The following is a 6374-nucleotide window of genomic DNA, read 5'->3' as shown; positions in this document are numbered from 1 at the left end:
GACTGTTGGATTAGGTGTCTAAGCCCATAACTATAATTGGTATGTACTTGAATTGATAGCAGCACAGTCCTTTTGGGTTGCCCTCAACCTAGCAACTGGACAAGGAAATTATGAAAGGAGAGATATTAATTTATAAGATTAATAAATTAATATAAATGATTTATTAATATGTTAAAAGATTAATATATTAATTAGAAATCATTATGTTTAATTAATAGTTAGCCAGAAATTAATCAGAATTAATTTTGGGGTTAAAAGAATTAATTATAAAGTGCAGGGACTAGTTTGCAATTAACTAATAGTTGAGTGGAAGGTTCCAGAAACCCCTTGGAAGGAGGTGGACGAAATTCTTAGGGGAAACCCTAGAGATTTCGTCCAAGGGGTCCAAATAAGGCCTTTGGATCTTGCTTAGGCCCTAAGCAAAGGATAACTAGGGTTTTCCCTAAACCCTAGATCCCTCAGCTATTTAAGGAGCCTCCTGGCTCACATTTGAGGTCACTGATTTCTTTGGAAGAAACCCTAAGGCCGAAATTGCATACTCTCTCCATCCTCTCTCCTCCAAGTTTCCTTCTTGCTAGTTCTTGGGTGTGATTCCATTAGAGGCATTACATTTGTGGTGCTAAGCTTCCAAGAAGATCAAGATCAAGATCAAGAGGATTATCAATTGTTTGCTATAACAATTGAAAGGTATGTAACTCCTAAACCCTAGTTTGTTAATTTCGAAATTAGCCTCTCTCTTCTATGGTTCTTGTTTTGCAATTCAAAGTTATATGTTCAATAGATCAAAACATAGATCCCAAGTAGGTTGCTTGTGAACATAGGAATTGTTTTCTAGTTTATTTGTTTTACCTAAAACCCATCATCCTTATGCTAAATCCACCTTAGGGTGTTATTTGTGCATTTTTGGGTCCTTTAAGCCATATTTGAGATTATGGTCTACTCCAGAAGCCATGGATGTTAGATCTTAACACCTTTGAGGTCCCTTTTCCATAAAAATGCAATCTTTATGAGTTATTTTGGTTCATAAATGTGTTAAGGTCCTTAGTATGGTTCTTTTTGAGTTTTGGGTCCCATTAAGTCATGCATGGGAGTAAAGTTGCCAACTTTACGTGTTAAGTCACCATTTAGGATCAGATCTGAGAGTTTGACTTGATGGCTTAACCGATTAAGTGGTTAATGAGTTGGATTGGTTGTAGGGCGTACCCAGCTCGTACGATGCGCGTACTGGCCCCGAAGGAGTATGCTAAGCGTAAATATGAGTACGCCCATGGTACTCAGCAGTTGGACCTTCAGATGACTTTCACGGGGTTGGGCCATATTTTTGGACTTTTAGGGTTTAGGCCTTGTTGGGCTATTGGACTTTTGACTTTGGGCCATTGCTAGGCTATGAGCTTCTTGGATTTAGGACCATGATGGTTTTTGGGCCCAATTAGGAAGTTGGGCCAATTAGGCCTTGGGATGTCATTTAGGAATTTCGGCTTTTTAAGCAAATGGGTTGGGCCTTGGTTTTGGGCCAAGTAAGAGAATGGTAAAATGGTCTTTTACCCTGGATGTTGGACAAATAATTTAGATTCTTAAATATGGGCTGAGATCCAATTATTAATCAGATATTATTTGATGGCGTTAGCACGGGGATTTTCTAGATCAGCAAACCGAGATTTTATTTGAGAGATTTAGCAGCTTGAGGTGTGTTTCCTCATTGTGTTTAGCGGGTCGAAGGCACCAATGCTGGCCCATGGTTTATTATGATTAGGATGCTAGTTGTTTGTGTGACTCTGCATGTATGTTTTTTATATGTTTACCGGGCGGGGCCTGATGATTATATTGTATGCTATTTATCTTTGTGATTCTTGCATGTATTTTTGTGTGTTTTATGTATACCGGGCGGGGCCCAATGCCAGGCGGGGACTGATGACTGACAGATCTGTTCCGAGCGGGGCTCGATGACGGGCGGGGCCCATTATATGTTTGATATGTATGGTATGTGGTATTTTAGGAAACTCACTAAGCTTTATGCTTACGGTTTTCAGTTTATGTTTCATGCACTTCTGGTTCGAATGGGAAGAGCTCGGGATGACTGCATTGCACACACCATATCGAAATTTTTGGTCTTAATTTTTGGGACGTTACACTTTGTCCTCTAAGAGGAAAGCTGGGGTAGAGAAAATCCTTCCCTTGGAAGGAGTGATGAATCGTTTTGACAATGTGATCAACTTATATCCCCCAAAACGAAGAAGAACCACTCGCGGTGGTGACACGAAAGGACGTGGTCTAACGGTCTTAAGTAGTCAACCTTCATTTGATTATGTAAATCCAACCTCTTCCTTGGAGCCGCCTTCAACAATTACTCTTCACGAGTGCCCGATAATTGTTGATCACAAATTAAAACATGGTGAGGAAACTCTCCCGTCGTCAGATGTTGAAACTCCATGGTTTGAGATTCCTCCTCATCCTACTTCAGAAGTCCCAACTCTTGTTGAGTCCCTGGAACCAACGCCAAAAGATCAACCTTCATCTAGTTTGTTTGTTGTTGCTACCTTTTAACAAAAACTCTTTGTAGTTGGGTTTGGATGTTTTCGAGTGACAAATGTTAAGTCTACGGTTGTGACAGCAGATCCCTTTTTTCCTGGATCGGGTGCTCTAGGTAGTTTGAGCATTACTCCTTTGGAAATTCTTGATGCCTCCAGGCTGTCGACATATAAATATCGCGTGTGCCTGTTGCTGGAACCTCCTCTGTTGAATAAAGTTATTACAAAATTTTTGGCATAGCTCTTCAAAGCTTCCTATACTCCGAGGGGGTAAACTTGCTAACAAATATCGGGTAGATCCATCCAAAGTTCTCGCGAAGTATAAACTCCACAAGTTTGGTTCCATTGGAATCATCTTGATGACCCATTGAAAATTTAAGACATGGTCATCTAGATCTCATGTTCCATCATATGGAGGCACTCTTGGTCCTTTCAGTCCTTTTGGAATGGGTGTTCCGTTGATATCATCCATAAAGGGTTAACAAATATTCAAGTTTTTGATGGCTTGGTTGAACTGCTTTGCCTCTACTACTTCTAGCGACATTTCCTGGTTTTTGCGAGAGTTCTTCTTCGCTTTTTTAGAGTGTGAAGGGTCAGAGCTTACTTCCCTCTTGCTTCCTTCCTTCTTGCTTAGTTTCTTCTCATTTTTCTTGTCTCTTATATTTGTCTCGTTTGACTGGTGTGAATGGATACCAAGTCCTATTCTTTCTCTTTCTGGGTATTTTGCTTATTTCTTTCCATTTTTCACCTTCTCATGGCTCTGAAGCTTTTGAAGGCTTCGAACTCCTCTATCTCTAATTCTTCCGCTTCCAAATTATTTTGGCTTATTTCCCCTCCTTCTCATAGGCCTTCCAGCGTCACATTCTTGTTTTTTATCACCGTTGCAATCTGTGGCGTTTCTTCAGGTCCTTCAAGATCTTGCATTCTCGGGATGAGACTCGCATCAACAAATGGGTTTACTTCGTTGGCTATTTGTCGCGGAGTCCTACGGATGGCGCCACTTGTTGCGCCCCCGGGTTCACCTTCCATTGATTGCTGAAGTTATCAATTCCCTTACAGTCAATAAACCAAAAGACAACAAACAACTCGTGAGTCGATTTACCGGGAGATCCCGGGATTATGCTCCAATGATAAAGTCAATGTTGACCTTGAGAAAATATGTTGTGAGTCGTATTGAGCTTAATGAAATGTGTATGTGTGATTACGTACCTTGTAAAGTTATTTTGGTTACTTATTTATTGTCAATATTAGGAGGTGGTGACCTCTTTATGTAGCAAGCATGTTTACCATCTTGTCGAATTAATGGTTATATACCCAAACGTACGCTTTTGTGTACTTACTAGCCGTTTTACAGTTGTTTCTTACTAGTAAAAGGATCTGTCAGTCACACATCGTGTACATGTTGTATCTCTTTGAGTTTCAATGTCCTTTGACATCGTTATGACGACACTTTGTACTTTAGTCGTTATATCTGTGGTTCGGTACACATACTTGGTTCGATATACATATATGGTTCGGTATATACACCTAGTTTGGTATATATATCTGGTTCGGTATATATGCAGCTTCAGGCCCTATACCCTATTTTTTGTTAAACGCTGCTTGAAATTGTTTTTTGAGTAGATATTTTTTGTTTAAAATAAAACGTAAACAATTACAGACGAACATAATTTTTTTTCGAGCTTTTATTCTTAAAAGCTAAAAGCTAAAAGTTTCAAAAAAAACTTTTAAAATTTTGATGTGGAACACACCTAAAAGCTTCATATTAACATCATTTAGTTGTCATTATTACTATAAAACAATATAAATCAGCATAATTCTTCCTTGATTGTTTATTAACCTAACAGAAATTTATAAATTTCACAAAATCAAATAAATACAAAGTTGATATATGCATGTCAATATCTTTATCTTTACTATATTATTAAGCATATTAAACATTTCTTGAAAACTTTAAGAGGTACAATCTTTAAAACAACAATTACAATTATCTAATGTAAATTACTACTAATCTTTGTTTGGAAAACCAAACCTTCAATCATTACCAAATACAACAGACACCATGAATTAAGGAGGTGATTGTGAAAATCAATTTTAAAAAATTATTTATTAAATGTAAGCTTGATATATAACTAGACATAAATAGACACTAATCTTTGCTAAACTCGGATACCATGGATTGAGAGTAATTATGGGAATTAATTTTCAAATATTGAATTCCCTCGCTTATCTTATTTTTTTTAGATGCCGAATTCCTCATACCTTCTCATATAAATAATCGCATCTATCTATGCCCTAATTAAAATCAAGAAAGCAGGGCATCGTCGTAACTATGTCTCTATATTCCTCTCTCAATGGAACTTTACCCGCATCTTTACCATCCCCTTTACCATTAATTACAATCTCCTTCTTTATCTAGCATGTATACAAGCAAGCATTGCAATATCACAAGACTTTCCCACCATTTCATGCAACAACTAGAAACAAAAATGAGGTAGCATGGCATATTTATTATTTTATTATTTTTATTAATCAACTTTTTTATTTTTGTTGAGATATTATTCAAACTATTACAATTTTATATATATATATATATATATATATATATATATATATATATATATATATATATATATATATATATATATATATATATATATATATATATATATGAATCTCAAGTAGAGTTCAAAATTTCATGTGTCATTGTGTCCATGGGAATAACATAGTTGAGTTTGAGCTCATAGGGTTTACTAATGTATGTATATTAATCATAGCCATCTCCCTGTAGTACATAACCATAGAGGAAATTTATCTTTTAAGTTTATGTAATAGCCATGTATAATGCCATTTTTAATTGTGTTTATTTCTTTTTAAGACTTCATTTTCATGCATAACGATAATATGTTTTCTTTTTCGAGATCTACTTTTCAATAATTGTGTGCTTATTTATTTCTATGGTAATAGTTTTATGATATCATCAATTTTAATAAAAAAAATGTTTTAACATGAGTTTTCAGTTTAGAAATATGTGTTTATTTTTTATAATTTAAATATTAATAAAAATAATGAGAGTATAAGAAAGGTAGACTTTTTCAAGATCACTATATATGTATGATAAATCTTTTTCTTTTTAATAAAGATATTTGTTAACTAAAAAGGAAAACAAGTATTTAAATATTAAAAAGGCTAGATATGAATAAAAGTTAAACAATTATGAATCATATATTTTAACATAAGGAAGGAATGAAAGATACTTCATTTTCAGGTTCAAATTCAATATTTTGTTGTACGGTAGGATACATAAGTTTTGGTTATAATTTTAGCTTATCTTTTTTTCATTCTGTAATATTTTGCTTCTTTACATACTTTCATAATGATGAATAAATTAGCAAGTCAGATTGTTTACAAAGCAGTGGTTGTTGTGATAATTAAAGTTTTTTTTTGTTATGTAGCCTAGAATACAACTCTATTTGTAAAGCTTGCTTTGCATTATTGGTGGTGACAAAATCAAAATGTTTTGTGGTTAGCGGTTTGATTATATTTTGCTCACTGGCATTGTGCATTTGTAAAAGAAGGTCAATACACATGTACATTATTGATTTAAAACAACAATTTGTATGGTTGAATAAAAAAACGAAAGCAAAACAACCGGAAAACAAAAACCGACAATGTGATTTTTACTTTTTGAAAACTAAAAAACTTGATTCGGTTTTGATTTATATACCTTAACAATTCGAAAAAGAATTGAATAGACCCAGAACCCAAAAAAATCGAATCGAAAAACTGATACGAACCAAAACTGAAATTGTTTGATGATAACTAATTAATTATATTTTATTAAAT

This window comes from Lactuca virosa, chromosome 8, assembly GCF_052849685.1.
Source record: "Lactuca virosa cultivar CGN04683 chromosome 8, Lactuca_virosa_CGN04683_v6, whole genome shotgun sequence".
NCBI classification, from domain to species: Eukaryota; Viridiplantae; Streptophyta; class Magnoliopsida; order Asterales; family Asteraceae; genus Lactuca; species Lactuca virosa.
Note: the sequence above shows the minus strand (reverse complement) of the source record.